Source organism: Schistocerca serialis, chromosome 6 (assembly GCF_023864345.2).
Source record: "Schistocerca serialis cubense isolate TAMUIC-IGC-003099 chromosome 6, iqSchSeri2.2, whole genome shotgun sequence".
Classification (NCBI taxonomy): Eukaryota; Metazoa; Arthropoda; class Insecta; order Orthoptera; family Acrididae; genus Schistocerca; species Schistocerca serialis.
In genome coordinates this window covers 738542037-738562693 of record NC_064643.1, presented here as the reverse complement: position 1 = coordinate 738562693, position 20657 = coordinate 738542037, and positions in this window count along the sequence as shown.

The following is a 20657-nucleotide window of genomic DNA, read 5'->3' as shown; positions in this document are numbered from 1 at the left end:
ACAAGCTCTTTACAAAGCTGGCGACGAGAGTTTTCAAAATTAGCGTAAAGGGTTCACGGTGTAAGGGACATTAAGGAGAAGCCTCATAAAATTACATTCGTGCCAAAAAAATAACGCTCTTTGCAAGAACAGCAAAGAGTACACTCAAAGGGCAAAATTTACCCTCCATGAAGCATGCTGTTTATCCAAGAGACTCTGGTAAAAATGAAGATAAGAATATTGGTGTAGGAAGCAGAGTAAAAATGTCGCAGGTACTGGCGAAATAAGCAGAAATTATTGCTTATCCTCCCGCAAACTTTAATGTTGACTTGTTAAGGCCGTGGGCTTTTAAAAGCGAAATCTTGCACGACATCAGTAAATGTTGAGACTCACCTGGAAAGCAAGCTGCCGTGCTGGGTACACCGGGAGGCGTGTTGCGAGTGCATTCTCCGCGCAAAATGTCCACTCCCCCAGGGAGGGAGTGTGGAGAACAGTGCTAACACAGTCCTCACACCGAGTACGTGCTCTCGGGACAGCCAGCGGAATGTGTCGGCGCTTCACGGAAGCAGCAAAGTGCCCCAGCTGCAAGCAAAGTTCTCTCTCCAGGTTGTTCTGCAGCTACAGAAAATCCAGCAGAAGGCTAGGGAAGAGCTACTGGCACCGCACTGGTGTTGAGAGTTCTTTCCATAGTGATTCCAGAGTATAGGAGGGTACACATGAACCCATATAATTTGATGTACACAGTCATGTTTTTAGGCGATCATTCGATTCTGCTGCTGTCTTCCACAGAATGTATTCGAGTTTATTCCGACGATCTGTTTCATACCAGCTAAAGACAGCAGTGAACTTATTGCAGCATAGTAAGTAGTCGAAAGTTTCTAGTTTGTGTTCTAATTAAACTTAGACACGCTTCATCCAGAGTCATATGTGGCGTTTAAATTCTTTCCTGTCCTGCAAGTAGGAAGGAAGCAAGGAAACAGTTCACTGGCCTGACAGGGAAAGACTGTGAAGTAGTTTTCTTTCCGTGCGCTTTTTCTCCCACAGCCCAGATGTCGACATCGTGTATTCTTTTAAGTGCACGTTTTATTTTTCGTATTCATCTTATCAAATAATTGCAAAGTAATCATAAAGCATTCTCATGTAGCGTTTAATGTTGATAAAACTTCAAATCAAGCATGTAATCGCTTAAATTTCCTGGCAGATTAAAATTGTGTGCCCGGCCGAGACTCTAACTCGGGACCTTTGCCTTTCGCGGACGAGTGCTCTACCATCTGAGCTACCGGTCCTCACAGCTTTACTTGTGCCGGTATCTCGTCTCCTATCTTCCAAACTTAATCTGCCAGGAAGTTTCATATCAGCGCACACTCCGCTGCAGAGCGAAAATTTCATTCTGGAACCATGTAATCGCTGTTTATTAAATGCTTGAGTTTTGATAACTTTACAACATAGCACCATTCAGCCTATTAGTAGGAACATCACATATATGGGGACAGAGCTTTGTTCCAAAATTCATTCCACCTACGTAATATTGTAACATTAAGAAATATTATACAATTTTGCCCTATTTTCATTACAGGCATATTGAAACTCACTAAAGTGAACGACAGTGTAACTCAATAAATATTTACGCAAATAGCAAACGTGTATTTTTTTCATCGAAACTACACTTCAGTTTCGAAGTAGAACCTTGCAGATCAATACATCTAGCCTAAAATTTTTCAGCGTTGAAACCAGATTTTAAAAGTTCATTAATACACAATTTTAGCTGCTGTAATTTTTCCACTGGAGTAAAATTTCATCCACTCACACAATTCCTTTTCCTATTCCAGGGTGTAACCTCCCCACAAAAAATATTAAATACACTCCTGGAAATGGAAAAAAGAACATATTGACACCGGTGTGTCAGACCCACCATACTTGCTCTGGTCACTGCGAGAGGGCTGTACAAGCAATGATCACACGCACGGCACAGCGGACACACCAGGAACCGCGGTGTTGGCCGTCGAATGGCGCTAGCTGCGCAGCATTTGTGCACCGCCGCCGTCAGTGTCAGCCAGTTTGCCGTGGCATACGGAGCTCCATCGCAGTCTTTAACACTGGTAGCATGCCGCGACAGCGTGGACGTGAACCGTATGTGCGGTTGACGGACTTTGAGCGAGGGCGTATAGTGGGCATGCGGGAGGCCGGGTGGACGTACCGCCGAATTGCTCAACACGTGGGGCGTGAGGTCTCCACAGTACATCGATGTTGTCGCCAGTGGTCGGCGGAAGGTGCACGTGCCCGTCGACCTGGGACCGGACCGCAGCGACGCACGGATGCACGCCAAGACCGTAGGATCCTACGCAGTGCCGTAGGGGACCGCACCGCCACTTCCCAGCAAATTAGGGACACTGTTGCTCCTGGGGTATCGGCGAGGACCATTCGCAACCGTCTCCATGAAGCTGGGCTACGGTCCCGCACACCGTTAGGCCGTCTTCCGCTCACGCCCCAACATCGTGCAGCCCGCCTCCAGTGGTGTCGCGACAGGCGTGAATGGAGGGACGAATGGAGACGTGTCGTCTTCAGCGATGAGAGTCGCTTGTGACTTGGTGCCAATGATGGTCGTATGCGTGTTTGGCGCCGCGCAGGTGAGCGCCACAATCAGGACTGCATACGACCGAGGCACACAGGGACAACACCCGGCATCATGGTGTGGGGAGCGATCTCCTACACTGGCCGTACACCACTGGTGATCGTCGAGGGGACACTGAATAGTCCACGGTACATCCAAACCGGCATCGAACCCATCGTTCTACCATTCCTAGACCGGCAAGGGAACTTGCTGTTCCAACAGGACAATGCACGTCCGCATGTATCCCGTGCCACCCAACGTGCTCTAGAAGGTGTAAGTCAACTACCCTGGCCAGCAAGATCTCCGGATCTGTCCCCCATTGAGCATGTTTGGGACTGGATGAAGCGTCGTCTCACGCGGTCTGCACGTCCAGCACGAACGCTGGTCCAACTGAGGCGCCAGGTGGAAATGGCATGGCAAGCCGTTCCACAGGACTACATCCAGCATCTCTACGATCGTCTCCATGGGAGAATAGCAGCCTGCATTGCTGCGAAAGGTGGATATACACTGTACTAGTGCCGACATTGTGCATGCTCTGTTGCCTGTGTCTATGTGCCTGTGGTTCTGTCAGTGTGATCATGTGATGTATCTGACCCCAGGAATGTGTCAATAAAGTTTCCCCTTCCTGGGACAATGAATTCACGGTGTTCTTATTTCAATTTCCAGGAGTGTATCATGTGTAACCTCCCACGGAAATATTAATTAAAATGATGAACCAAGTGTAACCTCCCCACAAAATAAGAATTAAATGAATTTTCAATATTGTAACCTCTGAACAAAATTGATTCCCATTCATAATCTCTGTGCAGAAATGCATTCACATTTAATGTACCCACAAAATTCTTTTCTCATTTAATGTTAAGTTTGAATAACTCCTAAACCCAAAAATAATTAAAAAAATTCAGTAACCTGGTAAACTTTATGACGACAGCAGCGCTGCGCCTCGGCCGTGTATTCTGAATAAAAAAAGCGAAAACTCTTACCTCAATAAAAACTGCGAATATATCTACTCTTACTTAAAAAAATTTCGGCACAGCTCCGTGCCATGCTGGCCTATGCTATGTGACTCGTGAAAGGAATTATCATACATTGGACAAAATCTTTAAATTAAATGAATCCTTTTTTTTTAAAAAATACTTTATATTATAAAAATTATTATTGGGGCATTTTTTTAAAGAAATTGAACGACAGTTAACATACATTACTAGATATGCGCAAGGCTGCTTCTTTACCTTCTACAATAATACTCATCCTCCAGAGTCCCGACCAGAGCAGACTGCAGACAAGCTCAGACACGCGCCGACTACTGCCTCACACAGACTACTGCATACTACTCAAGACTAATGCCGACTACTGCCTCACACAGACTACTGAAGACTAACGCAGACTTCTGAAGACTACTGCCGACTAGCGACAAGCAACAACTAACTACATACTGCTCTCTGGTCAGAGACTCTCCTAATTCTTGCCTGTTGCAGACAGCGCATATAGAGCATACCTCTTACAAGGGCATGCTAATAAAACATTGTTTGTATATCATCTCAAATTTTAGTAATACCTGCCATGATGAGACGTCAAAATTAATTTTATGTTTTATTTATCTGTATACTGCCAAAAATTGTTGAGGCATTCGACGATGGATGTACTTGAAGGTCGTATGCACAAACACTGAAATAGAGGAGCGAGCTTCACTCAGACGAAAACGATGCATACCACTGAAGGAAAAAGAGATTCAAGATGCGAAAACCCTGGTCGAGACCTGAGAGACTGCTGTTAGTGAGAATGCTCATCTAATATGCCGTATTGTCCTTCAGAGCTGGTGGATGCTAGGGACAATGTAGAGGACATTATATTTGGTACTTCGTGACAATTTGTTTCTCGAGAGAATAAGACCAGGGATGCACGCTATTCCTGTAAAAGAAATTGAACTAATCAGAACTCTGTGTCTTTCTTACGAAAACTATTTCGATAATGGTGCTGGAAGTTCGTGTTATTACCTGTAGCTATAAAATAAGAAAACAGCCACTGCACACTGAAAAAACTAGAACATCTGCTTACTTAGCAATTAAATCCTGTGACATATCAGAAACTGAGTGTGGTATAAGGACTGCATGGATATAAAGAATATGAGAAAAATACTGGGTGATCAAGAAGTCAGTATAATTTTGAAAACTTGATAAACCACCGAATAATGTAGATATAGAGGTAAAAATTGACACACATGCTTAGAATGAGATGGAGTTTTATTAGAGCCAAAAAAAGAAACACCCCAAATTGATAGACGCGTGCAAGATCTCTTGCGCGCGTCGTTTGGTGATGATCATGTGCTCAGCCGCCACTTTTGTCATGCTTGGCCTCCCTGGTCCCCAGGCCCCTGTCCATTCGATTATTGGCTTTGGGGTTACCTGAAGTCGCAAGTGTATCGTGATCGACCGACATCTTAGGGATGCTGAAAGACAACATCCAACGCCAAAGCCTCACCATAACTCCGGACATGCTTTACAGTGCTGTTCACAACATTATTCCTCGACTACAGCTATTCTTGAGGAATGATGGTGGACATATTGAGCATTTCCTGTAAAGAACATCATCTTTGCTTTGTCTTACTTTGTTATGCTAATTATTGCTATTCTGATCGGATGAAGCGCCATCTGTCAGGCATTTTTTGAACGTTTGCATTTTTTTGGTTCTAATAAAACCCCATGTCATTCCAAGCATGTGTGTCAATTTGTACTTCTCTATCTACATCATTCCCTCATTTATTCAGTTTTCAAATTTATACTGACTTTTTGATCTCCCGTTACAAGTGTATTCTCGTCACTGTACTACTTCTTCTACATTCTGTTAAAAAAGGAAAAAAGTCTATACATGCTGTATGTGCTAACTAAATGTAAGGAAAGTAACAAAATAATAAGGAAGGTAGGAAGATTAGGGTTTAACATCCTGCCGAAATCAAGGTTGTTATAGACAGAACACAAGCTCGAATAGTTTTAAGAATGAGGAAGGAAATCGGCCATGTCTTCTTTTTAAAAGTGAATCATTCAGGTATTGGCCTGAGCGATTAAGCGAAATACGGAAAATCTAACTTAGGATGGTTGGACTCGGCTTCGAATCGTCCTCCAAGCAAATGCAAGCTGTGTGTGCTAACCACAGACCTTTTTCAATCAGTAAAATTAAGATAACCGAAAGATATGTGCCCTGTGAACATAAAGAAAAAAGACAACAGAACTAATTTTTTAGCGCTTCGCCCATATATGACTTCTGCGATAACCATGCAGATCAGGAAACCAAGTTTTGCACTTGAATTAAATAGATCTATGGAAACGGCTTCTGTCATGTGCCGTCCTTTCTCAAGGGCCAATACATGTGGAAGAATAGGCGAGAATCACATGCTATTATTTTGTGAACTGTCACAAATGTTATTGTACACCGCATATTCTTATTTGACTAAGTAAAACGTACGGTCATTCTAGATTACTGGGTTGGAGGATGTTAGCGATGGCAACCTAATTAGTATAAACTTCCTCCAGTACCTCTGCTTAAGAATCAGCTACCTTGGTGATTGAGCTATAACTACATATCGTTAAATACTTTGCATTCTCAGCAAAAAATGGTTGCAAAGAAATTTACAGATACTCTTACAAAATTGTACAAATTATTTTAAGATTTTAAGAATTTATTTCTAACCAATGAAGAACTAAACCTACATTTAGAACGTAGTATGTGACAGTTTTTCGTGCTCAATGGAAAACAAATAATACATTCCCTGATATTAATTTATCTAGTCACGGACAATGTTTCTTCTCAGTGTTGTAGACATTAGCTTCGAACAATAGTATCTGCTTAACACAGCTTCAATTGTACTTTGGCAGGAAACGCTACGTTACGTTTATAGTACAGTCTCGTCACAATGTTTGGCACTGTATAAAAGTCCATAAATGGTTAACTACAATGCAATCTTCGTTGCACAGAGTGTCCACAGAGTAAAGATAGAAGTTCTTGGTGACTCCAAACACCATTTTTATTTAATTATGTTAATGCAATTACTTCGATAGTACAATAATCAAGTAATGTAGAATCCATGTGGATCCAAAGTGATGTTCATACATCATATGTCATGTTTAGATGTAGTCTGAAAAAGTTTCAGCAAGTTTTTGTGCTGGCGTTCCTTGCATGGGATGCACGGTCTTTAGGTGAAAGTAAATGATCTAATCAGAAGATATATATTCAGCTTACAAAGGCCATTTCAATAATACTGCTGGAACGAGTGATTGTCATGCTGGTATTACACTATGTGATCAAAAGTATCTGGACACCTGGCAGGAACTGACATACAAGTTCGTGGTGCCCTTCACCGGTAATGCTGGAATTCAATATGGTGTTGGCTCACCCTTAGCCTTTATAAACAGCTTCCGCTCTCTCAGGCATACGTTCGATCAGGTGCTGGAAGGTTTCTTGGGGAATGGCAACCCATTCTTCACGCAGTGCTCTGCTGAGAAGAGGTATCGATGTCGGTCGGTGAGGCGTGGCACGAAATCAGCGTTCCAAAACATCCCAAAGATGTTCTGTAGGATTCACGTCAGTACTCTGTGCAGGCCACTCCTTTACAGGAATGTTATTGTCGTGTAACCACTCCGCCACAGGCCGTGCATTATGAACAGGTGCTCGATCGTGCTGAAAGATGCAATCGCCATCCCCGAATCACTCTTCAACAGTGGGAAGCCAGAAGTTGCTTAAAACATCAATGTAGGCCTGTACTGTGATAGTGCCATGCAAAACAACAAGGGATGCAAGCCCCCACCATGAAAAACACAACCGCATCATAACACCACCGCCTCAGAATTTTACTGTTGGCATTATAGACGATAGCAGATGACGTTCACTGGTCATTCGACGTACCTACACCCTGCCACCGGATCGCCACATTGTTTACCGCGATTCGTCACTCCACAAAACGTTTTTCCACTGTTGAATAGTCCAATGGTTACGATCCTTATACCAAGCGAGGCATTGTTTGGCATTTACTGGCGCAATGTTTGGCTTATGAGCAGTAGCTCGGCCATGATATCCTATTCATCTCACCTCCCGCCTAACTGTCGTAGTACTTTTAGCGGATCCTGATGCAGTTTGGAATTTCTGTGTGATGGTATGGATAGATGTCTGCCAATGAAACATTGCGACCCTCTTCAACTGTCAGCGGTCTTTGTCAGTCAACAGACGAGGTCGGCCTGTACGCTTTTGTGCTTCACGTTTCCACTTCGCCATCACATCGGAGACAGTGGACCTATGGATGTTAAGGAGTGTGGAAATCTCGCGTACAGACGTATGACATAAGTGACACCCAATCACCTGACGACATTCGAAGTCCGTGAATTTCGCGGAGCTCTCCATTCTGCTCTCTCACGATGTCCAATGAGTATTGAGGTCGTTGAGTGAAGTGCTTGGCAGTAGGTGGCAGCACAATGCACCTAATATGAAAAAGCATGTTTCTGGTGGTGTCCGCATGCTTTTGATCACATAGTTAATGTACCAATGAAATAAATATTTATATATGTGTGTTATTCATGAAACGCTTGTTAATATCACCCATTGCGTACAGCGCTTATGTCCTCAATGACAATAAAACCGTACATATGTCCTCACAAACTATCCTTACTGATGTGATTACATTGACTGAAAGACTTTTCACTGCTGACATGTCATCCTGCAGCTTACATCTGCAGCCTCATGTTCGGCATGATGTATTCCACAACAGCCAGTAAACACTATATAACAGCTATTTTACTCTCTTCTCCTAAGAGCTTTAAAAATAATTTCGATATGTTACTTATATTTCATACATAGCAATGTATGACGTCAAATGTACCAATCATAAAACAGCATTTTTCACTTTAAACCCTTCAAAAAATGCAGGATTAGTAGTTTCAAAATTAGAAAGTAATTGCGACAACTACAAAAATAGAGCAACTTAATTATCATAAGGCTAAGTCTAAAAGACTCAATTTTTTTTTATTTTACTCAACAACCAGCAAAAGAAACGGATACAGCTTACTTCACTTACTTCAATCAATATTTTTAGAGGTTCAGTAGATGAATCGACCTTTGGGCCTCTCCATTTCGTTCCACAGTTGGCCCTATGTCTACAGGTCTCGCCACCTCCCTGCACTACGGATTGCATTTCAGAAGCATACCCTCCTATCCTAATCTTGTACTGATTTTACTTCAATCAATTTGTACACAAGTTTCTTTTTTTATGAACTTAGTGCTAGCATCTGCCTGGTGTCTTGGATAAATTCCTAATACCGATGAGTGCATATGGGTCAGAATTGGAAAAGGCCGGGAGATACGGGAAGATTTCATTTAGATTACATCATGGCCACGAAAAGATTCCAAAATCAGATAGCAGATTGTAAGTAGTACCCTGGAACAGATATAGATTCAGATCACAATTTAGTAATGATGAAGAGTAGGCTGAAGCTCGAGATGCTACGGAGCTAGTCAGGTAGAATCAGTGCGCAACGAAGTGGGATAAGAAAATACTAAGAAATGCAAAGATATGCTTGAGGATCTATGAGGCTGTGGATACTGCGATAAGGAATAGCTTAAGCAGTTCGGTTGAAGAGGAATGGACATCTCTAAAAAGGGCAATCACAGAAGTTGGAATGCAAATCGTCGGTACAAAAAGGTAACGGCGAAGAAACCATGGGTAACACAAGAAGAAGTTTTGTCTCCTGCCTGCATAGGCGGCACGTGGGTCTGTTACTGTGAACCTCTTCTTCAATATAGGCAAAGAGTGAAGGAAGCGAGCAGGAGCAGGGGAGCTGAAGCACTTCGGTACTGGAAGTAACTTAAACACTTTTAATAGAGTCAAAACACAAGTAAATATCAAATGCATACATAACTTTGGCTAGGATGAGTAGGTAGGTCTGAAGCCGTAGTCAATGTCTAATCCTGTGAAGTTACAATGAATGTTCTGTGTAATATCAAAGCTAACAAATACTCGTTGCTGTCCTAACTTTAACTGAACGTAACTAATACAGAATCTCAATAGCAAGCTAGCCCACGCGGTAGCAGAAGCGATATTTCCAGGGCGTCAGCTCTTGATGAAGTGAGGCTGAAATGAAGACGGCACTGGCTGAGCTCCACAGCGTCGGCCAGAGGACCTTGTGGTCGGCGTCGCTAGTCTTCTCTCGTAGTGCCCACTTACGACAGCGTGCACCTACGTTGTGGCATCGTAACTATCGACGCCACTTGAAGTAATTCAGCTGACCGTCGAAAGAAGGAAGTACAAAACTTTTCATGGAAATTCAGAAATACAGAAACACAAGTCACTTAGAAATGAAATAAATAGGAAGAGAGGGGAGGCTGAGGCGAAATGGCTGGATGGAAAACGAGAAAAAATCGAATAAAATGATCTTCCGAAGGATTGATTTAGCATATAGAAAAGTCAACACAACCATCAATGAAATTAAAAGCAAGGGAGGCAACATTAAGGATGCATTGGGGATTCCACTGTTAAATGCCGATCAGAGAGTGGATGGGTGGAAAGAGTGCATTGAGGACCTCTATGACAGGGAAGATTTGTCTGACGTGACAGATGAAGAAACAGGAGTCGATTTAAAAGGATAGAGGATCCAGTATTAGAATCAGAGCTTTGGAAGACTTAGGATCGAATAAGGAAATAGGAATAGATAACGTCCCATCAGAATTTCTAAAATCATTGGGGGAAGTTGCAACAAAACTACTATTCAGGCTGGTGTGTAGAGCGTGTGTGTCTGACGATATACCACCCCACTTTCGGAAAAACGTCATCCACACAATTCCGAAGATTGCAAGTGAGAGAGGTGTGGCACAATCAGCTTAACAGCTCATGCATCCAAGTTGCTGTCAAGGGCCGGCCGCGGTGGTCTAGCGGTTCTAGGCGCTCAGTCCGGAACCGCGCGGCTGCTACGGTCGTAGGTTCGCATCCTGCCTCGGGCATGAATGTGTGTGACGTCCTTAGGTTAGTTAGGTTTAAGTAGTTCTAAGTTCTGGGGGACTGATGAGCTAAGATGTTAAGTCCCATAGTGCTCAGAGCCATTTGAACCATTTTTTTTTTGCTGTCAAGGTCAATATACAGCAGAATGGAAAAGAATGTGCTAGATCTAAATCAGTTTGGCTTTCAGGAAAGGTAGCCGGCCTCTGTGGCCCAGCGGTTCTAGGCGCTTCAGTTCGGAACCGCGCTGCTGCTGCGGTCGCAGGTTCGAATCCAGCCTCGGGCATGGATGTGTGTGATGTCCTTAGGGGACTGATGACCTCAGATATTAAGTCCCATAGTGCTTAGAGCCATTTAAATTCAGGTTGCGGTTGATAACGGACGCAAAAATTAAGAAAAGACACGTTCATAGGATTAGTCTATCTGGAAAACGCGTTTGTTAATGTCAACATGTTCCAAATTCTGAGAGAAATAGAGATAAACTGTTGGGAAAGAGGAGGGGGTGGGGGAGGGAATAGATGACATGTACAAGAACCATGAGGAAACAATAAGAGTGGGTGACCAAGAAGGATGTGCTCGGATTAAAAATGGTGGAAGGCCATGATGTAACAATGACGGAAATAAAGAGAAGGTGGAAGAGGGGATTTAAAATTCGTGGTGAAAAAGTACCAACGACAAGAGTCGCTGATGGCATTGCTCTCCTCAGTGAAAGTGAATACGAATTAGAGGATTTGTTGAAAGAAATGAAAGGTCTACTGAGCACGGGATATGGTTTGAGACTAGATCGAAGAAAGACGAAAGTAATGAGAAGCACCAAAATGAGAACAGCGCAAAACTTAATAGCGCATTGGGGATTACGAAATTGATGATGTTAAAGAATTCTGTAACGTAGGCAGCAAAATAACCCATGACGGACGGAGCATGGAAGGGACGAAAAGCAGACTAGCACTGGCAAAAAGGTCACTGATGGCGAAGAGAGGTATACTAGTATCAAACATAAGCCTTAATTTGACGAATAAATTTCGGAGGCGGTACGTTTGGGGCACCCCGTTGTATGGTTGTGAAACATAGGATATGGAAAAACAGAAAGAAATTGAGATGTAATGCTACAGAAAAATGTTGAAAAATAGGTGGACTGATAAGGTAAGAGATGAGGAGGTTCTCCATAGAAACGGCGAGGAAAGGAATATATGGATAACACGGACAAGATCAGGATGGTAGGACATCTGTTAAGACGTCACGGAATAACTTCAGTAGTAGTAGAGAGCGCTTTAGACAGTAAAAAGTGTTTAGGAAGACAGAGATTGGCAAACATCCAGCAAATTACAGAGGACGTAGGACGCAAATGCAACCCTGAGATAAAGAGGTTGTCGCAGTATAAGAATTCGTGGTAGGCTGCATCAAACCAGTCAGGCGACTTAAAAAAAATCGTTGTGCCTGTGTTGCTTGCTATATTGGACGTGGTAAGAATTGGGAACCTGAACGTACTTCCAATTGATAATAATCATTTCGTGTTGCCTGTAGCGTTTCCACTACAGTAAGCTTCACAGAACCCTGAGTACGACTTCTTTTAACTTAGCCTACATTGACAGCTGCAGCATCGATACTAATCTTCCAATGGATATTTACTTGTTCATCTCAGGCACTTGAGCTTCGCTCATGACGCAGTTTTAAATGGAAGCGAAACTGCCCTATAACAGAATGGAGGCATCAATGATTTTTTTCCGAACACATAACTGACAGTCGATATTAGCTGCTTTTGCTAATGCAAAAAACTTTTTTTATACCCCATTCTACATTTCACATCATTGTTTCTAAAATCGTCAGTTATTTTAGCCCTCAAACAGCAAAATTACTCTACTGATTTTTATGTTTCAAGTCGTAATAGACTGAGCGACCAACAGCAACAGGGTATTTGAAGAACTGCCGTATATGACGACCGAATGTTGCGGGGAGATGTGGCGTTTGGCAACAGTATAAACACGATATCTTGGCAGCCTGTTACAACCAGCTGTGGAGTTAATACGACAGCTCGTTGCGGGTTAACCGACTTTGAACGTGAGATGATAAATACTGCAGGATGCATAGCATATCAGAGATGAGATAAAAATTTTGTTTCCTATGTTATCAGTATCTAAAATTTGATCGCAGAGATAATTCCATTCCCGCAGACTGCTACACATATAAAACCTCAAGTCTTTGACGAAAGAACATCCCGTCGCCTCCGCCGAACGGAGAGATTTGAATGTGAAGTGTCAGGAAGTCATTTACATTAGGTCAGTCAGACCACAAGTGCGTAACACAGTTCTCAGCAGTTAACAACTGACTGTGCCCCTTTCGCACACCAAGACGTTTAGACACTTAATGTATTATTTTCTGAGCGTCAAGTAACTTGTCTACAAACACTACTTCTGTTATAATTTGCCTAGTGTCCATCTTAGAAATAAAATCTTACTGTCCTCTGCGAAGAGCTGTCAATGGCAGGTGAATAAAGTCGATTTGTAGTTTTGATGAACATACAGCATATGAGTAGCCCTGAGTGTGATATTGACATCAATGTCAGGGTTCTAAGTGAATTAAACCACCTTAGTAATGAACAATATCTTCAACATGGTGGACAAAATATGAGGCTCTTTGCTGATGACCCTGTTACTTACTTTTTTTTTAATTTTGTCTTTGAATAAAGAATTCGCCTAGATTTGGACAGAATATCTATTTGATATCATTAATGACAGTTTCCTTCAAATGTAGACAGATTTTTGTTAATACTTACGGTAAGTGAAACATTCCACTTACATGCCCATGGAGTATAAATGATCCCATCGATTATATACCTATGGGTACCTTCGCAAAAGACCTGAAATCCAACGAGTACATCAGGTGAATTTTAGGGAAGACGATAGATCGACTAAGATTTATGGAGAGTGGATCTGGAGAAGTGCAGCGTACAGAATTGTAGAGCCAACGACTCTTTAGAGCCAATCGAGTGTTGGGGATCATCACCAGGTCTCATTAAGGAAAGATACGCCAGAAATTTAGAAGCGTGCTGCTAGATTAAACAGCGTTCGATCCGATCAGCGCGGCAGGCAGTATCGATCCATCTGCAAGAGAAACAGAGAATCGAATGACAATCAGTGTACCCTGCGCCAGGCACAGTACGACGGTCTAAAAAGTACGAATATATAAGTAGATCGGTTTCGCAACCAAATAGTTCCCAGAAATCGAAAGACCGGTAATTTGATCCTTTATAGTTGTACGAAGAGGAAATCACGTGCTAAATGGAACGGCGGTCATTTGCAATTTAGAAGGGGAAATATGAAAGTCTTTGCCCTATTTTTTATAACCAAATTAAGCCTGTAAATGCGAAGTCAACATTTCCATTCCCAGTGCTGAACCTTTCTTGGTTCGTGGCGGGCTTATATGCCGGTAGCTCCATAGCATGGCGCTGCTTTCAGTTGTCAACACTTTCGTTGCCACTGTAATTGGCCTTGCGTTGCCACGTAACCTATTTTTTTTAACTGAATGTCAAACTGTATTGCTAAAATCAATATAAAATTTATTTATTTTATTAGTGAAAGATAAAATTTACTCTGCCGGCCGGAGTGTCCGTGCGGTTCTAGGCGCTACAGTCTGGTACCGCGTGACCGCTACGGTCGTAGGTTCGAATCCTGCCTCGGGCATGGATGTATGTGATGTCCTTAGGTTGGTTAGGTTTAATTAGTTCTAGGTTCTAGGCGACTGTGGACCTCAGAAGTTAAGTGGCATAGTGCTCAGACCCATAAAATTTACTCTCGTGAATCAAGTTTTTTTTGGAGCGCACTAAGGCGTTAGTGGTGTAACAGGTCACATTCTGTAGTGGGTAGCCATGGACGCGCTAGTGCGTCTAGTTTATTTTTCCAGAAAATTGTGACAGTTTAAAATTTTTATCTTATATTCAAAAATAAAACGAAACATCCTACTGAAGAACGTCATATTTATTGAACCAAAACTGTAGCAGAAACAGCATTCAAAAACAAGCACAAGGTCTTGAATAAACTTCAGAAATACAATATTTGTCAAATCTCAGAAAAGATACAATCAAAAACTTTACCGATTACACTGAAACAAATAAAATAGATAAAAAGTTCAAGAATAGAACCTACACATAACTGTCGAGAAATGAAAGAACAACGAAAGTGCTATCTGCCTTTAGAGGTGGCGAATAACACAACAATTCAAACAATACCCCGCTTTATTTTGGCAATCTGGGCACTCTCCTCAGCTGGCGCATGATCTGCACTTCTTTCTCGGTGTTTTTGATTTTCCAGTTGACTTACCACAACATGTTGTGGATTTCGGACTGACCGTTCTGCCTGCTTTTGTGGGAATAGTGGTCTTATAATGCAGCGTCTGAATTCTTGGAGGGGCATTTTTGTGCCAGAACATTTATTGCGTAGGACATGTGCGTTTGTCAGCATCATTTCCATTACGTGGATAAAAAGTTTCTTATACCAGCGTATGGTTTTTCGACCCGAGAGGTAATATGATAACTTCTGATCTAGCCGATCAACTCCCGACATAAATTTATTGTAGCTTACAATGGCCAATGGCTTAGATTTCATCTCCTATCTTTTGTTTTCACCCTCAACCATTTCATTTGTAAATGCATAAGAAATGTAGGAAACCTCCCTCTTATCACGCCACTTACCCACGATAACTCCTTCCTAAAATCTGGCAACGGCTTCAGCTTTTCGTAATTTTGACTTCAGTATCTCCTTGGGTGTATCCTTCCTATTCGTCCTCAGAGTTCCCGTGCAGTGGATCTTATCCAGGAGCAACTGAGGCCAATACGAAGCTATTATAGTAATTATCCATGTTCACGTGGTGACCAACTTTCTACTTTTCATCCAGTAAATGAAGAACAATCTTTTGTGGATGGCCTCTTCCTCCTAAGTCGTCCAGCATGCCAGTGTAAACCGCGAATTTTAGGACAATTCCTGTGGAAGTTGTCAAAATATATAGCTTTATGCCATATTTATGCTTTTTATTTTTGTTGTATTGGCGGAAAAGTAATCTTCCACGCCAAAGGATCATTGATTCGACCAGTGACAGTTTCCGTTCAGATTAGTACACTTGGCACTTGGCACATCCTTTCATTGAAAAAATTGATAACTGGATTATTTTATACAACCTGTCGGATGGTTTTGGTTTGCCCTGTTTTGAATTTTCAGAAAAACGCAATGCACGCAGTATTAGAAGAAAACGGTTTTGTGAAATGGTCTCGGCAATTCCTTTCACGTGAAATAAAGGATCCTTTTTCCAATAGTCCTGCAACTTCCTCATCTTGACATTTTCCATGTGCAGGAAAACTCCCAAGAACACTAACAATTCGCCAACCGTCGCATCTTTCCAATAACTTATTCGTGACTGTTCTTTGGTTCGCACCGAAACGAATAATTCAATTGCGTTTCGATTTGTTCCTTCTACAACTTTCAATAGAATATCGTCTGTCAGCAAAAGACGAAAATAATCTAAGGGGGTGTTCCCCGTTGGTTGAATTAGCAGTCCTTCATTTTTTTATAAACGGGCAGTTTACCATTCCACTTGGCTCGCTTTCCCGTGCAAGAATCGTATCAGCTACGTTACCACTTGTTACCACTCCTTCTGCCGTTTCCCTGTCGCTTGGATTCACAGCCATTTCTACAGTCTCATCTAAAGGAAACTCGGCTCCGTCAGACTCTTCACTGGATTCCCACCCGTCCTCGCCACTGGACAATTCCGTTTCGGAATCGCTTTCTTCTAATATTCGTAATAATTCCGCATCCTTTAATTTTTGTACGTTTATTGTGTCCTGTATTTACGTTTCTTAGGTTGTGAAGGGTACGCCGTGTCACGATTGTTTTCCATTTTCAGTCCCACAACAGAGAAAAACTGTAGGGCAAAAACGCGAATCGCACCCTTAAAAATTCAAAACAATACGTTCTTAGATTGCCTGTGCAATAAACCACACCCAATGGCTGTGCCGACTAGCCCGACTAAACCGTTGTGCCTCGCAACAGCTGTCTCTCTCTCTGCGCAGGCGCGTCCACGGCATGTGCACCAGTATCGGCCGGGCGCGCTGGTGCGCCGGTGGCAGCGAACGTGTTAAAGATGGCGGTTGTGCTTCACACGCCCTCGGCGTTGGAGCAACGAAGTGTGATTCGTCTTCTATGGACCAAGGGACGAACGCCCATCTACAGGGAAATGCAGCCCACGTGTGAAAAAAACTGTCTCGCTTTGAGAACTGTGAGGTCGTGGTGTTGTGAATTCGACAAAAGCCATGAAGTCTTGCATTACAAAGAGCGGTTGGAGATGCCGTTATCGTCGTTGACTGACGACAACAACTCCTGCGTTGATGCAATGGTAAAAGCTGATCGGCATGTGTACATGTCCTGAGAGCTTGGCATATCGTATGTGAGTACTTACCATGTCGCCCACGGGTCCTTAGGGTACCGGAAGGTTTCATTCATGTCGATGGGTGCGCCAGGAATCGGATGAGATGACGAAAGGCAAGCGAATAACGCCTTCACTGAGTCATCTGGAACGATACTCCAAGAAGGATGAAGGTTTCCTGGGCCGCATTGTTACTGGCGATGAAATGTGAATACTGCATTTTATGCCAGAATCCAAGCAGCAGAGCATGGTGTGCAAGCGTCCGGACTTGCCTGTTGAGCCGTGAGTGGCTCTTATTCCCACCATCACGTATTTTACACCCTGTTTCTAACGTACGTCCACCGCGCTACATTAATTTATAGTAGTACTGTCACTGAGTTCCTGATTTGCCTGACCGTGACTAGCGCTAGCAGCGAGTATCGATGAATTCCCTATCGTAGTATCTTTACTCAACTGCTATTACTTCCCGGTCATCGTCTGTCGTAACCCAGTTGGTCGCGTGTTCGGGTCGCGAGTTCAGGCTGCCAAACAGTTGGAACGTGTCTGGAGTGCAGTCTGGACCTGCCAGTGGGGGAGTTGCACTGCGGCACTGGTGCAGTCGGGTTGGAGCAGCAATGAGGTCTGCGTCGACGTGGCTCGCCCGACCATTGCCGTCACGTATCACTTGAACCTGGCCACGGTCTTGGTGACTCGTCGGTCGGTCGTCCTAACGGACGACTCGTTCTGACTCGCCGATCGTTCATGAATCGGCTGTGTGTTTGCGTGCATCGGCTCCCGACATGTCTTAATGTCTGCTTAGTTACTGTTGGGTGTCGTACAAGTCTTTGTGCAAGTGTTTGTCACCTTGTGTGTGTAGTTGGCGTTATGGTCACTGATGTTGTCGGCATTCTGCGCGTGGTCGGTCCGTTGCTGCCGACCAGGGAAGTTATCTCCGCATGGTGCAGTCGGCTGGGTCCGCTGCCGGTCCCTGCGCAGTGTTGGAGCATGTGTGGAGCTGTCTGATCGCTACGAACTTCGTGGTTCACCGTCCCTGGACGTTAGGGTTGAGTAGGAGTTTCCACTACCTAAGCCACAGCCATTCATGTTGTGTGGTTCGTTTCGGTGGTTCGCTGTTGGGGAGGTTTTCCTGTGAGCAACACTGAGTGTTTCTATTGCTGAAATTTAGCCGCCAAGCGGTTTAATTAACTATATTGGTTGGCTACAATTCGAGTGTACCAGTGTAATTTACTGCCTTGTGCCCGTCAGCGTTCTGGTTACCTGCCCTGGCCACTAGCGTAATTTCAGGCAGCTTCCTTTCCTCACCTGTTGTCGCTGTCCCACATGGTGTGTAGGTTTGACAGCTAATACATATTTCGATGTGGATTGCCACGTTCGTAACCTTTTGTGTTTGAGTTCTCATGTACTGATTTGTGGCAAGCAAGTCGTTGTGTCAGTCGGTCCGTGGCTCTCCCCTGGTTTTGTTCCGATGGATCAAGTGTAGCTGGGTTCACTATCTGTCTCACCTAAGAGAACGAGGGCAGACCTACCTATCCGGAGTCTTGTGAGTGCCGTTTCCTTTATTGTCCTTCTCACCGGGATTTAGTTGTCTATGTATAATCTATTTATAATAGCCAGTGATTTAAAGATTCTTCTTTTCACTAGACTTGACGTATTTTTGAATTTCGGGAAATCAACTGTGGGCCTTAAGCCGCTTAAAAGCTTATTTTTGATATTACCCTTCAAGCAAAAACATTGCGGCCTTCTGCCTTAAAAGATTATGGTAATATATTTTGAAATTTTCAAATTTAATTTTGGCCCTCACCCGCTTGTATCGCACCTTGCATATGTTTGTTCTATCTACTTTTGCCTTGAGGCTTTCCAGCCTAGCAGTGATACCATACATATTTTAATTATCTTATCTGCTATAACTGCATTTTTTATTTGTTCCCTTTTAAGATTTCTTGTTTGGAGGCCCTCAACCGTGAAATAATTGCCTTTTTGACACTCGTAGTTCTAAAGGTTCGGCTATGTGCCGTGTTGATTTAAAGGTGTTGTTAAATTCTAATAACTTACAATTTTGAGTGAACCTGACCGACACCTTATTTGGCCCTTTCCACATTCCTAATCACCTGTTCTGCCCTGCGGGTTTAGCGGGCACCTCACCTGTGACTAAAACTTTCATTCAGCGCTGTGACAAAAAACTTTCATTCAGCGCCATCTTTTGGAAAAGTGACGTTAATGGCTTTCTGCGATAGGTGTGCACTGCTCCTGCTGGGTTTCATCCCACGAGGTCCAACGCCGATGCCGACAGTTACTGTTCCACACTGTCAGGCGAAGGCGCCGAGCGATTCTCAATGTAGACGACATCATTCTGCTTCTCGACAGTGCGAGACCACAAGTGATAATCGGAACTTCTGAAAAGTTCCAGGCATTTTACTCTGAGACTCTGGACTACCCACCATAATGTCCAGATCTTGCTCCTAGTGATTTCCACGTTTGTGGACGCCTGAACAAGTTCTTGGCAGAAGAGAGATTCACAAGCAGTGATGAAACCAAGACAACACTCCGACGGCGGTTCCATAGTCAACCAGACGAAACCTATGGAAGGGGCATCTCAAATTTAGTGCTCTAATAGGACAAATCCCCCCCATGAACCATGGACCTTGCCGTTGGTGGGGAGGCTTGCGTGCCTCAGCAATACAGATGGCCGTACCGTAGGTGCAACCACAACGGAGGGGTATCTGTTGAGAGGCCAGACAAACATGTGGTTCCTGAAGAGGGCCAGCAGCCTTTTCAGTAGTTGCAGGGGCAACAGTCTGGATGATTGACTGATCTGGCCTTGTAACATTAACCAAAGCGGCCTTGCTGTGCTGGTACTGCGAATGGCTGAAAGCAAGGGGAAACTACAGCCGTAATTTCTCCCGAGGACATGCAGCTTTACTGTATAATTAAATGATGATGGCGTCCTCTTGGGTAAAATATTCCGGAGGTAAAATAGTCCCGCATTCGGATTTCCGGGCGGGGACTACTCAAGAGGACGTCGTTATCAGGAGAAAGAAAACTGGCATTCTACGGATAGGAGCGTGGAATGTCAGATCCCTTAATCGGGCAGGTAGGTTAGAAAATCTAAAAAGGGAAATGGATAGGTTAAAGTTAGATATAGTGGGAATTAGTGAAGTTCGGTGGCAGGAGGAACAAGACTTTTGGTCAGGTGATTACAGGGTTATAAATACAAAATCAAATAGGGGTAATGCAGGAGTAGGTTTAATAATGAATAAAAAAAATAGGAGTGCGGGTTAGCTACTACAAACCGCATAGTGAACGCATTATTGTGGCCAAGATAGACACAAAGCCCATGCCTACTACAGTGGTACAAGTTTATATGCCAGCTAGCTCTGCAGATGATGAAGAAATTGATGACATGTATGACGAGATAAAAGAAATTATTCAGGTAGTGAAGGGAGACGAAAATTTAATATTCATGGCTGACTGGAATTCGTCAGTAGGAAAAGAGAGAGAAGGAAACATAGTAGGTGAATATGGATTGGGGGGAAGAAATGAAAGAGGAAGCCGCCTTGCAGAATTTTGCACAGAGCCTAACTTAATCATAGCTAACACTTGGTTCAAGAATCATGAAAGAAGGTTGTATACCTGGAAGAATCCTGGAGATACTAAAAGGTATCAGATAGATTACATAATGGT